We start from the raw sequence: 14,733 nt of genomic DNA on the forward strand, positions 1-14,733 counted from the left end.
CCAGGGGGCAGGGGCTCTGATGCCCACTGTAATTAAGCCCTGCTCATGTTTTCTCCCTCTGAACTGTCACAATTAAGTCAATGAATTATGGATGTGTTACTTAACTGAGACTATGAACCAGCTTGTAAAGAATTCACTGGAAGTCTCGGTCTTGCATTACAAAAAGGAATGTGACATTCAAGAGCAGTATCATTAGCAGCATGGCAGGGTCATGCCTGCACTCCTGGGTTCTCCAAGCCTACAGATTTCTTTGAGCATCAGAAGAAATGACAGGATCAGACCTAGGGCGTTAGTGTCCTGCTTCCTCATTAGGTCATTGAAAACCCTCTGTGTTCCCAGAAGTATCACTATTTACAACATTGCTCCAAGCAAATGCTTTGGATGGGTGGGAGCTCCACACAAATGTTAAAGAAAACAAGAACCTTCCTGGCTATGGGGAGGTTCCTCTGAAGACCATACTCAGTGCTAGGACAGCAGTGACTGGCACAGAGACAGGCCATGTCCCAGCTGTATTTTCACAGAGCATCAGCACAGAAGGATGATATGGAGAGATAACAAATCACATCTGCCAGGTATACTTCAAAATGCTATTTCCCATACATTCCTTGCTGTAAAGTGCCAGGAAAATGGGGTCTTCAAATGAGAGTTCCCAGATAAAATCTGTACGAGGCAGTACAACACATTTACTTTTATTATTTTTTTTTCAAATTAATAACAGTAACCGAATAGAGTCAGAGATTAATCATCACACAGATCCTGTTAAGATAAGATGATTATTAAAGAATAAACCACAAAGCTACCTTCATTTGAACATGGCTCTTCTTCCCAACTACCTTCAGATTAATATCGAGCCGCAATATTTTTTCATATCAGAGAGCACTATATCCTTCTCTCTCTCTAAATATCACTGATTTATATAGAAGAGAGAATGGAGCATAACTGATTCTTGTGTTTGAAGTCTCAGGTTACATACTCAGTTCTTTCCCTGTTTCTGAAGTCAGCTCTGTCAGTAAAACTCTTGTTGGGCTAGACTGTGTCCTTTGGAGTCCCTGAGCAGGACAACAGTGTATCCAATGTGAGCAAAGGTGGTGTGGTATATCCCATACTCTTCCTCCCATTTTTTTCCACAATCTCCAGCAGGCATTCTGTTGCTAACAAACGGATTGTGACTCACTGAGACATTCAGAATTACATTCCTGTAATTTCTATCTTTACTTCACTCATTCAAATCCATCCTGTTGTGGCTTGCCCATCTTCTGTTTGGCAAATCCTCGCTGGCTGTCCTCATGTGGCAGTAGAGTATGTTTGAACATCAGCTCAAAATAAGTTCTAGCCAGAACAGTGTTAGAACAGACCAGTTTCTTTAGGTGGTGAAAAGCAAAATGAAGCAAGAACCTGAAATATCAGTGTCTCCTCAATATCAGTAACACAGTCTCAAAGAAATGAGAAGCAAGATCTCAAACCCAGAAAAGTAAGGACAAAGAAGAGCCCCAAGTCACCACTACACCAGTGCATTACCAAAAACACCCTACAGAGAGGTGTAAAGCCCCTAAAGTGTGGGATGCAGTCCCTGCTCTGCCCAGCTGGGAATGGGAAGGACCCACCTAACAGGCTTCCAGAGCCCCAGGACCAAATGTGCAACGAGTGAAACTTAACATCCCAGTTTTTATTCCACATATTGTGATATTTAGACTCCAAGAACATCAGCTGATCACACAGGAGGATGCCACAGGGCCTGGGTCATCTTTCCTAAAACGCAAACTGCTTCCAGCCAACAGAAGGGGAGGACAGGCATTGCTAGGGGTGATTGGGAGCTCAGATTTTGCTAAGATACAGCAAAATTTCAGTGTCTACTCTGCTAATAATACAGTTATTGATCACAGTATTTGAATATGGGGCTTTTTAAGAAGAGACCTGTTTGGTTTTAAGGACTACAGCCTTCACAGAACATATTTAAGATGCTTTATTAATTTTTTCCTCCCAGCTGATTACAGGGCTCTGCCCAGGGCTCTGCTCATGCTTTACTACCACACCTGACCTGGAAGTTTCCCCATCTTCTCGCAGTAGCTTTCACTGGACAGTGCAGTCAAAGAAAAACAATGTATTTTTCTCAACAACTTTCCTTGTAGTAACACCAATCCTAGTTAGCACTTTAGAGCTGATGGGACTGACTTGGGCCAGGCAGCCATTGCTGATTCCTGGCTCTGGCTCCAAGCAGTCCTGCAGGAACTTCATTACCTCACCACCCAGCTTTGCTCTCCATGTCAGTGCCTCAGGAGAGCCTTGCTTAGAGGATCATAGTCCTGAAACTCCTTGCAGATGCTCCTCTCAATTAAACTGCTCTGGAAGAAGAAAAGAGAGCAGAAACCAAAATGGTGCTAAAATACCTGGTCTCAAAGAAATAAGTATCCCAAAAGTTATTTGGGGGACAAAGATTTCTGTTCATGCTGAAAATACTAAAGAAACTGTTTTAACCAAATAACTGCATTTTAAAGGAGCCTTTGTGGAACTGAAACATGCTCAGCTTGATTTGATTTTCCTAGGACTCTGATGAGTTATATTCTTAGGTAAAGGCAGTCTGTGGATCTGCTTGTTTTTCTTTGTCTTGTAGGTTCCCAGAAGAATTCTGCCTAAATGTCTGAGGGTCTTGGCATTTAAAATTGTAGAATCATAGAATATTCTGTGTTGTAAGGGACCCAAAAGGATCATTGAGTCCAACTCCTGGCCCTGCACAGGACACCCCAACAATGTCACCCTGTGCCTGAGAGCATTGTCCAAACATTCCTTGAATTGTGTCAGGCTTGGTGCTGTGACCACTGCCCTGGGGAGCCTGTTCCAGCACTCAACCAGCCTCTGGGGGAAGAACATTTTTTTTCTAATATCCAACTTAAACCTGCCCTGACACAGCCTCATACCATTCCCTTGGGTAATTCCAGCATTTTCAAGAGCATTGCTTATCTGCCTGGTTTCCTAATCTAAATGGCATTCATGAAGCAGGTTCTCTAACATCCGTTTGCAATTTCTCGAGAGTAAACACACCAGAAGCTGCTAAATGTTCTCTCTCTCCCTATCACACACTCTCAGCTCTACTTCACATCACAGAAAATGCTATGTTTACATAACATATACTTTGGGTTACAGATTGCATTACCGTGCTCCTGGTACAGCCTGCCCAGGACCTTTCAGCATCCAGCTCTGTTCTCTTTTGCACATAACTTGGCTAAGTTATAGTTCCTTGTGTTGCAATTTTCCATAACAGGCAACTACCTCAAACTGGATTTTTAAGCTATTTCTAATCTTACATCCAAGAAAATAGATGTTTTTTTACAGCCTAATCCCCTCTCCCATGCCACCTAAACCATACAACCATTCCAGTGAGAAAGACTGCTGTCCATACGTTTGATCTTGGGAACAAGATTTGTGATTTGGGAGCACTCTGAGGTTTCCCCGAGGCACACAGCTGTAACAGGTTGCCATTTTCCTGGTTTTCCTTATTCCTCTTGTTGCATATTTTAAGTTTTTGCTTCTCTGCATGAGATAGAAGAGAGGAAATATAATCCATTCCAATGATTACTGGTCAAAGTCTGGGAATTTTGCAAAGGACTGAATCAGTCCTGAAGAACCTTAAAATGCTCCATATATTGGCATCACCTCCTTCTCCTGGAGCTGAACCTCTAATGGAGAGGAATCATAGAATGGTTTGGGTTGGAAGGGACCTTTAAAAATCAACCCCTCCAACCCACCTGCCATAGGCAGGGTTATCTTTCACTATCAGGTTACTCAAAGGCTCAGATGAGCAAACAAATCTAATAAATCCATTGATCAACTGGACCTTTAATATATGGTTATACACTACTCTGCAGATGCACCTCAAGTCTCCATCCTGTTTTCAACAGTGGCAACTCTGCATTGCCTTACTCAACAGAATTTTATTAAAAAAGGAGAAAAGAAAGACACCCTCCTGTACACTCTAGGAGTCAGTAATACTCATTTTAAGCTGTGACCTGAGATCTGAACTTTGATATCCAGGGGATATTCACCTTTTAAGCTACAGTTTCTAGTTCCCTGCTTGCAACTCATTCTTTAATGCAAATACAATTTGACCGTATCTGGTGCATAAATCAATGATGTGGCTAAAGTCTCAGTCAACTCTTCTCAGAATAAATGTTGCCATTTAAAATGTGGCAGTCAAGCTTGTAAAGGGAAGGAAAGAAATGTCACTTGCAACCCAAGTGTTCTGTTAACAAGCTGGTTTCCTGCTTCAGGTTTTGTCTGATAAAACCACTTATCTGACAGTATGAAAGGTCATAGTTGGAACAGTGGAAAGTCCACAGAAGGGTTTTTTGCCATCCTGTAACTTTTGTGTAAACTTTAAGTTGAATCATTATTTCAGTTCCTGCAGCAGAGTCATTTCATCTGCCTGGCACAGGAACACTCTCAGAGCAGCTCTGCACTGCGGAGCAGGCACAGGGTGAGTGAGCAACCTCCATCTTACAGGAGAATTTCCCTGTGCGTGGAAGTACAATGTGCTTCTCCACTCATCTCAAGACGTTTTTGTGAGGTTGCAGAACTGTCTGGGTGAGAGAATTACATTCCTCATGAAAGCTCACCCAGCAGATCCCAGGGAAAAACCTTGAGCCTTCTCCTCCATCCCTCTGTGCAGACAGAGCCTCACAGAGCAACCTCACACAAGATGTGCTGCTACAAGGAGAAGGGTTTAGATGCTGTCAACAACTGTCAGAGGTATGGAGACTCAGTACCAGCCTTCGGTATTAAAATCATCTGCCTCTGGCACATCTGCGAACATCCTTTTATAGAGGCCAAGGAATTAATTCATTAAAAGACCTGTCAACCCTCTGAATTTGCTTCTACAACTGCCTCAGTATGGCATGCACATGCCGTTTGTTGAAATATCGTAAGACCTTGTAAACCACAAGCATTACTAAAATTTTTTTTCCCACTCACATTCCCTCCCCCTTCTTTATATCAAGGCTATGTAAAACCTTTTACTAAAGATCCAGATTCTCCCACTGAAACCAAGAGCTACTTGTCTGGAAATAGACCTTTCAGTGCCTCAAAAAGCACCCAGAGCAGACGGCCAGAGCCAAGACGCTCCGGTATCACAATCTCACACCATCTCTCCCCTTACACATCAGAGGAATGGTCAGAGAGAAATATTAACTGTTACAATCTTCTTTACTGAAGAGACCAACATCTGGCTGCAGTAGAGAACAGAACATTGCGTGTCAGTACTGGGGATGTCAAATGGAACATGAGTTCAAATCTCATAAATGCTCAACTTCAGTGCCAGGCTAGGGGAAAAGAGTGATGGCAGAAAATGCTGTTCAGGAGAGCTGTCCAGAAACAGGGATCCACACTAACAGGAAAACTTGCATGTCTTCTCTAAAGAACTGGGGGGGGAGGTCCTTTCAAAAGTCTGGGGGCTGCAGCCCTCATTTCAGTGGATCCAGGACTGCTTGCATCAAGCTTTATTTTTACAGAGTGTGAATCATTTCTCACTCCGTGAGAATCACTGGGATCATTCTGCTGTCGGTATCTCTGACACCAGCAGTGCTAAAAATACAAAAACTCCAAAGTCAACCATGTGCTGTCAGTTCTGAACCTGATTGCTGCATTGCTTACATCTACTGACAAAGAGCAGCAGCAGGTGCTGACACCTTTCAGATCAGTCTGTTTAAGAGTGCAGGACTGGGCCCACTCTCAAAAAACCTGCCTTCTTCTCCATTTATCCCCAGCAGCAGATATTTGACCTCTCCTCCTGGTCTGACGAACAATGGCAGCCTATAATTATAGCTAATACCATACAGGCTGCTGTGCTGTCACTCACTTTTGCTCTCAGCCATGCTTGAGAACTGCAGGACTATACATGTCACTAAACTACCTGAACAGCTCACACCCAGCTCAAGAAGTCATGCTGTCGTGACTCCTTTCCCTCTGAAAAGTGTCATGGACCAGAAAGCAGAAGAACCTTTTCTAAAACCCCTTTGTCATTTTATAATCTAAACTACAATGATGGGTCAAAAACGTATGTTATCCAATTTTGTCTACCATACCACAGTTAGAGAGCAAGCCAGTAGCGAGTCCTTAATTTTAATTGATTATTTACATAATCTTTAACATCCACCCTCTCCGGAAGAGAAATTATCTTGCAACATATGAAGATAGCTGTGCTAATTATGATTTCAGTTGCCATGAAACAGTCTCCAAATGTGGTCCCCTCCCATCGTGTTATAAACAAGGTCTTGGGGTGTGGTTTGCTTTACAAGGAGCAATATCTGCAGTTTAACTGACTGTATGTTTTCATGTATGGTGGGATTGGGCAACCACATGCCAAGAGCTGTTATAGAGGCCAGAACTGGATTTTACACCAGCTTAGACAAATTCACAGAGGAAAAGTCCATTGGACAGAGCCTCTGGTTGATAAAACCATTAAATTGCTGTCTGATGGAAAAAGTGTGTTCAGGGTGGAATTGCTCTGAACCAGCCTCTTCCTGGATCTGATTGCACAGCTGAAATTTGGGAGATAGGCTTTGGTCTCACCTCCTTTGGCCACTGTAACATGCCAGCTGGAAGCTGGGTTTCGTACCAGATTTGATCTAGCAGCAGCCCGTGACATGGCCTGTTCTTCCTTATCTTCACTTCCGTGATAAGTGCTTTGTTCAGCGAAAATGGAAAAATGGAAAAGCTCTTTGTAGTGCTGTTGGATCTGCTTTGAAACAGCTGTAGTTGGGTTGAACATGGAGGTTCTGAGCCCTCGTTTTGTCTGGTTCACACAAGGTAATATTTCATTCAGTAGCATGAGTATCTCATTTCCCTTAGCAGAGTTGCTCTTTTGTGTCTTATCTCTAACTAGGTGATAAGTTGATATCATAGAACCATCAAATAGCTTGAGCTGGAAGCAACCTTTTAAAGGCCATCTAGTCCAACCCTCTGCTGTGGGCAGGGACACTTTCCTCTAGACCAGGTTGTGTCCAGCCTGACTTTGGACACTCCCAGGGATCCAGGGGCAGCCAGAGCTTCTCTGGGCACCCAGTGCCAGTGCCTCACCACCCTCATTGTAAAAACCCTCTTAAAATGCATTCTTCAAATATTTCAACATAAAGGGGCACTCTCTGCATATTAACAGGAGTTTTGATATCCAGTGGATTTCAGCTTGGTGTCACCTATTAGAATTTGTCTGGCATCAAGAAGTGAAGGCAGAGCAGAATATGTGTCCCTGAGAAGAAAAAGTACATGACCCTGATGATATTTTAACTTGCCCAACAAAGCAATAGAAAGAAAGAAATGGCCTCAAATCCATTATTGCTATACCACACTTCTTCCAAATGGAAAAGGGGAGCTTCTCTTCACCATGCACCAAGCCTGACTTCCAGGAGAGAATGGAACAAGGAGTTGCTACCCCAGTAATGGCTGTTTAATTAAACTATTTTGTTCAACTCTAATCTAAACATTTTTTTCCATTCTCCACAGAACAGATTTGGAGAGTTAACACTCAGGCTGACCCAAAACAGTGCCATGGTTCATTAGCAAATTAGAGCTTTAAACCAAACAATTCCTACAGCACTAACCGCAGGGCAGGATATGTTCTTATGAGAAGTTTAAAAGAAAATTCTGCCTGAACTACTGAGACTGCTGGCCAGACCTAGAGGGTTCTTCTACCCATGTTGACATTTGTGCTGATACACACTGCCCTGGTGATAGAACTTTGTTCTGTGGAGATAAACCAGGCACTCTCCGTGCCCAGAATTCAGGCTCCTGAGTGCATTGCCCTTCTTTTTGTCCCTTGTCTTTGTAAAGCTTTATATAATAAATTTTGTTGGATCACTTCCACACTGCAATAATTGTGAAATCCCTGTGTGGTTGGCAAGACACAACAGAGAGACCACTGCAGAGGGCCTGCCATATATTTTGCCAAGTGCCCCATATACCACAAACAGAGTTTATTCCAGGGTAACTCTGCCAAGCCCAAGGGAGTTAAATTTTGGAGGAACTTTTCCAACAAGTCTCAGCTCAGTAAGGAAAAAAAAAAAAAAAATAAAAATATTATCCTTTCTTGACACCTGGAGAAAAAACAAACCAAAACATGTGGCTTAAGGCCAATACAGGGCTCTCTCAAACTTCAAGCTCAAGACAAAAATACTTTTAAAACAAACAACTATTTGGTTTCTGTATTTCTCCATCATCTTCCAGACAGATATTAAAGCGATAAAATGGAAGGGCTGCAGATGCAATGGCTTCTCCTTACATCCATCCTTCACAGCCACTTGCTTCCTCCTCCCCACACACCCTTTCAAAGATAAAATCCCACCTTCAAAGCTACCTCTTTAAGTCATCATCAACAGCCTAATTGATTTTGGTTTTTTCTAGACAAATTCTCAGGTTTCAAGCTGGCTTAGGTACCCTAAAGGAAAGCTGATCCCTCTTTTCCCCTTGTCCTGAGACAGTGCATGAGCACAGGCTGTGAGGGTGCTGGGGTCAGTGATGCTGGAATTACCTTCGAGCTTGATCCTAAGAGACAGAAACTCACTCCACCAACACAGTCAGGATAAATATAGAACCACAGAATGGCTTGGGTAAAAAGGGATGTAAGGGATAAAAGGGGTATTAAAGGTGATTTAGTTCTAGCCCCCCTGGCATGGGCAGGGGCACCTTCCACTAGAGCAGGTTAATAACTGAACAGCCAGAGCTGTGCCCCACACCTTCAGCAGATGTTGCATGAGATGAACTCACATCCCAAACACCTGCCTGCCATCCATTGTGGTTGCAAGAAAGGGGCTGATGTTTCCCAAACCCCACTTTCTTGCCAAGTGTGGGCTGTTCCCTGCTCCAGGGGCAGCCTTTGCCAAGCTGTGAGCCCCTAGAGCCATCCGTGGTGAAGCACACAGGGACCACAGGGAGCTGGGAAGTGCATGCTGCTGTTCCTGTAGGATTTCATAAACTGTGTACTCACAGGAGTCATCTCTGAATACACAGGCAAGATGGAAATACAGTCCAACATTAGCAACAGCATCTCCTAGAACAGCTTCTTAAGAAAAGCTTTACTACGAAGATTCTGAATTCATTCAAATCGACACAATCCATTGACACCAGCAGAGGTTCAGTTAACACCACCTGGGGATGGAGCAATTTCCATTAAACTTGCAACACTCTGGGACTGCATTTGAATGGGGTTGATTGTGCCCAAACTAGTAAGTGCTTCTAGAAGGCTGATGGACTTATTGATTGGGATGATGTGGTTGCCAACAGACAGGCTGCACAGAGCATTTCAAAGCTCAGTTTTGTTGCAATACTAAGCTGTGTTGCCCTGTAAAAGTCTCTGCAAAATGTTGTGATCAGAGTTTTATAAAAGTTGGAATCAGTGTCCACCTAAAAGTGCTGCCAGAAATGGCTCCATGTGGCTATCTCAGGTGGGTCTTGCTGCTTTTGTCTTCACTTGCCATTGCTTGAGACTGGCTTTTCTCCTCTGAATTTTATCAGCTTGTTTGTAACCCTCAAGTCCCTCTTGCAGTCTCCTTAACCCCCTCCACCACCTCTTCATGGTAAGGACAGACCTCTGGCATGACCACAAACACACAATCCAGCCTGGACCCCTCAGCACCACTGGTATCCGGGGGCTGCTGGCACAGGCTGTAGGCCAGGTCTGTCACACTTATGAATTATCTCCTTGCAGTTTCCTTATTAAAAGTAGAAAAAGCATATTTAATGCTTTCCTGAGGTTTTTCTAGGGGGCTGATTCTTTGCCCTTGTCCTTAAAGAGCAGAAGTGCAGTTAGGTTTTCCTTGAGGCTGACACTAGAAGGTGTGTAACAAAACAGACTCACCTTATGTTCATTCTTATGGGATCCCCCCGGCCCTTTACAAAACTGCACAAGCCTAACAAAACAAGACAATAAAACATGAAAACATGCTAATTGAAATATTTACCACTAACATTTCAGTGCCTAGGTACTTCCCACTAATAGTGTCCAGCACAAACCGGTGAAATCAGGCCAGTGCTACAAAAGCAAACACTGCTTGTAACCTTGCAGTCAAATGAGGAGGAAATGGGAGGGGAGTGAGCCAGGCCTCCCCCAGGTGTAATCAGGTGCAAAGCCATTCAGGCAGTGGCTTTGCACCTGTTTACAAAGTCCAGCTCTGACCCAGCTCCTCAGCATGCACCAAAGCAGCCTCAGTCTGTGGAAAAGTGCAGCAATGATCCAGTCCCTGAGGCTCAGCAAATTTTGACCCTCCCCAATTCTGTGGGAAGCAGCCTCCCAGCTGGGACCACCAGCTGCCAGCTTCCTACACAGTCCTGGGCACTGTCAGCTGGTGCAATGCCTTAGCTAATATGGATGGAAGGGCTCAAGGATATTGCATATCACATGAATACACCAAACCTAGTCCTCTATTAAGGAATCATTTGCTCTAATGCAAACAGGTCCTTGCTCCCAACAGGGAGCAGTTACAGTGCAGTCCTTCACCCAAGCAGGAACAACAAAAGAAAGGGCATAGATAATCATTGTGGAAAATGCATAATCCAAAAAGTACTGACTGCTGGAGCATGAGGCCACTGCTCCCACTGGCATTCTCCTGGGCACCTTGATGAATCCTCTCTCTTGCTCAGGCATAGAAAAAGCTGCTCTGAAAATAACATTCTAGAACACAGTAGATCAGTTGGCACTGAAAAATGTTTGTATTCAATTGTTCTTCAGTTCTGTTAGCCTTTTGGCCATCTTCCTAAATTTGACAGCAACGTCTGTCATGCAAAATCAATTCTGGATTTTTAATTTTTTTTAATGTCTTTATATGAGTATTCTGCCTTTTAAAAGGTAGAAGGCTGATGAGAGCAGGGAAGCAAGGGACTAATGGATCCCAGTGGAGTTACAGAGAAAGATGTTAGCAAATGCCTCTGCTGCTGTTTTTACAGCAGTGTTGTAGCCACAGTGGCCCAAAGATGCTTAACCATTTAACACCTCCCCAAATTTTATCAGCTTCTATCTCAGACCTGAAAAAGATCTCCAGGGCCACTTCTTGTCAGCTTTATCCCCAGATGTAGCAGCTGATTCATTCTCAGATATTCTTCCCAGAAATCTTGTCTTGTTGGCACTATTAGAGACAGGCTATTTCCCTATTTTCCACATGTTGCATTTCATGGACAAGTTTTACCAGACATAAACCCCTGGACAGCCCCTCTCAAGCAGTTACACAAATGGAACAGCAGGCAGCAAGGGCAAGGAACTGTCAGCTGGAGTGTGACTGCACAGGTCCCACACCTGAGCCTGCCTCCAGCAGGGAAGCACCTCCAACAGGAAAAAGGGGTTTGCCAGTGCTGGTTCCTCTGCTCCTGCAGACAAACACCTGAAACTTCATTAGAAGAACTGGGAATGGGGATCACATCACTAAGCAGGATCTCAGTTTCCATTCATGTGGCTAGAAAGAAAAAAGGGAAAACCCCTTCACCAGGTTTTTGACTGCCAGAGGCTTTTCAGTTCTGCAGATCTCAATTAACAGCTGTCCAGCAGAGACACCAGCCTGCTCTGGTCTCTAACTGAGCTGTTCATACAAAGATGTCAAAGCTCTGCCTCAAAGCTGCTCGTGGGGAAAGGGAGGGCAGACACAGCCAGCGGGACAAATTTAAATGCCTGCCCTGCTCTAGCCCAGCTCAGAAGCCATTCAGAAGGACTTCAGGAGATTAGTCCTTAAGGCAGGGGTGAATTTTAGATACCATTCTTTGATACCACAGAGACATACACCACCAGTTTCTGTCACTGTCAGTAGAAGGTAATGTCAGGCCTCTGCAGGCAGCCCTGTGACCCTCTCTTTAAAGATTTCTCAGCTTTACACCATAACACTGATATCAGCCAGCTTTCAAAAACAGCCTCCAAGTGCACAGGCGTGAGCCTGCTCACAGTTACCCTGATTAAGCCAAGAAAAGAATCCATTCCTTATTACTAATAGGGGAAACAGATCAAAAATGAAACTGCTGAAAATAAACCAAAGTAAAGGCCAACTTCTGCCCTCAGCTGTTGGTGAGCTGGGAGGGGTCATCCAGGGAAGACAAGATGATTGAATCTGGGGAACAATGCCAGGATGGGGATGCATACCTGCCTCTGCCTCCCCCAGAACCACCAGCATGGCAAATTCTGCTTATTTCTTATGTAAGCCGATGGACTCTGGACTAGACTGCAGTCAAATAGGGACAGCCTCAGCCAGTCCAGACACATCTGTGCCAGTGGCACAGGAGCTTGGCTGGATACCCATAAGCAGGGCAGCTGCAGTGGCTCAGGATAGCGTGGAAAAAGTGATTTTGGATGAGTTTTTCAACAAGGGGATATAATCTCTGCCGGATGCTCTGCTGACATAGGTAGGCAGAGCTTCCCAGATGTCAGTGCCTGTGATAACCAGTGACTGGCAGATAATGGTTTGGATCTGAATGGCTTTAACCACATCAGCATGTGCTGCATTTCAGGTTGGGGCACGATGGCTTGAGGTTCCTCAATGCACCTTTCAGACATGGTGAAGGGAAGCCAGAAGGCAAAGCCTGATGCAATTGCCTGGAGCAATTATTCAATTTACTAAAAAAGCCCCCCTTCTGACATTATCTTTCTCTTCTTAAGGTTTCAGTTCATAGCTGTGCTCCTTTTTGGTCAGCCTACTTTTCTCCCCTGTATTGAAACTGAAATGTTCAAACCCTGCAGTTGATTCGGATGGGAGGACTGTAACATTGGATACACACTCACCACCAAAATCTAGGGGCAAAATCTAGGCTTTCAAGGAGAGCTCCAAGAAGTTTGTTCTGTGGGGACTCTGTCCTCTCACCATCTATTTATTCAGCCAGGATTTACTGAGGCACCTTGTAAGGGAGAGTCACCCCTTACATCCCACTCATTTTCATATGAGTTCAAGTTCACTGCAGCTGAAGGGAGTTGTGCAAAAGGACCCTGTTAAACTGTAACCAGCGGTCGGATGTGCCAGTTAATCATCTACTTTGAAACTTGTCCCTTTTGATAATAATTTTCCATGGCTGCAGAATTAAAGCTTAACTGGTCATTGGCTTCAAAAATGACCTTGTCTGACAGGGAGTGTGGAAGAGGAAACAACAGTGACATGACCTTCTTCTAGTAAATTCTAGATGTGGACAGAGGGGAGTAAAACACTGCTGGCACTTTCCAATTGACTCAGTGATTTATCTCAACCAGTCTGCAACATCCCCCCGGTCATGCCCAGGCATGGAAGGAACTGCAGGGCAGTGTCAGAGAGAGCCCTGCCAACAGGCCTTATCAGACAGGAGAGATGTCCTTGGAAAGCACAGGAACACCACAACCTGACTGGTGAGCTGAGTGCTTCCTTCCTCCAATACTGACCTGTCTGGAGGAAACAAGATGGAAACATAGCAAGTGTTTAAAAATCCAGACTACAGGCAAGAGAGCTTCTGAGCAGATACCAAGTGTGACAACGTGTCTACACCACATCCATGATCAGTAGGCACAGGTAAAGTGTAAAAACCACTCCAGTTCCACTGGACTCACAACTTAGAGCAGTAATATTGTGTTAAACTCCAGTATCATGTCTAGAACTATTTTAGCCCCTTCAGTCCACGATAAGATGGAAATAAAACCTAAATTTTCCTAGGCAGAAAACCAACACTAAAAAGCAAAGGGCAAGGACAAGACAAACATCACCATATGTGATGATATGTTACAAAACCCATGCCAGACTTCTCCCAGCAGCCAGCACTCATTCAGACAAGATGCTGGGGAGTCAGGGCTGGTCACACACATGGTTACTACAACAATTTTTGGAATTGGGCAAGAGGGAACATAATTCATTATCAGATTTAAGGAAACTTAGTCACACAGTAACGAGGGTAAGTGACCAGACAGATTGTCAAACCAGAAAAAGCTCTTAGCATGAGTCCTCTCTTTTCAAAAGCACCTTGCTTAAGGTATACAAACACACGCTGCTGACTGGAAGTGAAATTTAAGCTTAAAATCCTTGAAAACATTACTCAGTCCAATGAGATGATAAATCAGTGAGGTGAAGAAACATCCATTCATTTATGTAATTACTTATTTATCCAAGATAAAATGGAATTTATGTTGTTCTAAAGCACTGTAGAGTTAAATGTCTAAGGGAATACTTCAGTAACAATAATTTATTTTTAAAAGGTTTTGGATCAAACAACACCGGAATCAGAAATTTCCAGAACTCCTCACAAATCAAGACTTCCCCAAGCAAAAGGCCCCTTCTTCCCCTGCTTCCCAGTGTTCACTGGTGCTCTTAGTTTCACTGGACAGTTGCAATGTGCAGGCTTGGAACTAGCAGGGCTGCTGAACTGAAGTCTCCAAGCTTCCTTGGTGCTTTTCTTCAAGCCAGCTCCCCTGGCTAAATTGCCCAAGAGCTGGAAACTTGGTCTCTCTGCAGATCCACTCAGCTCTTTTGCCCAGACAAATAGAATCTCAGGCCACCCACTCAGTAAGACCTTGCTGTTTTGGAGATTGCCTGTGAGGAAACTTGGAGCTGCACTTTGGATACTGCAAATGTTCAGAGCCTGAAACACCTTCCTCTCAGAGGCCTTAGTTTGATGGGAAATGCACCACCCAATCCAGTGACTTGCAGATACAGCTTGAGATCACACAAGGAGAAAACCCTCAGGAAAAAGGAAGATGGGACTCTCAGGAGAGTCCTGCAGCTCTGAGGCATCGAGTCCTCATTGCTGTACAACAGGAAAGTG

The 14,733-nt window shown here is 44.1% G+C and overlaps 1 long non-coding RNA gene across 4 annotated transcripts in view; it reads right to left on the reverse strand.

Moving 5' to 3' along the window:
• The window catches only part of LOC136296323 (uncharacterized), a 92,621-nt gene that overhangs the window by 33,603 nt on the left and 44,285 nt on the right, over positions 1-14,733 (reverse strand). The window contains exons 3-4 of one of the 4 annotated variants that reach the window (XR_010722890.1): positions 9,842-9,893; positions 739-2,342 (exon numbers count right to left, since the gene is read on the reverse strand). The exons of 2 other annotated variants lie outside the window; for them this stretch is intronic. This is a non-coding gene — a long non-coding RNA (uncharacterized lncRNA). Of the gene's footprint in view, positions 1-738; positions 2,343-9,841; positions 9,894-14,733 lie in introns of those variants that run through there. One more of the 4 variants, XR_010722889.1, reaches the window with a different exon arrangement.

This window comes from Chamaea fasciata, unplaced genomic scaffold (genome assembly GCF_029207755.1).
Source record: "Chamaea fasciata isolate MVZ Bird 193981 ecotype frontalis unplaced genomic scaffold, bChaFas1.0.hap1 SCAF_13, whole genome shotgun sequence".
Classification (NCBI taxonomy): domain Eukaryota; kingdom Metazoa; phylum Chordata; class Aves; order Passeriformes; family Sylviidae; genus Chamaea; species Chamaea fasciata.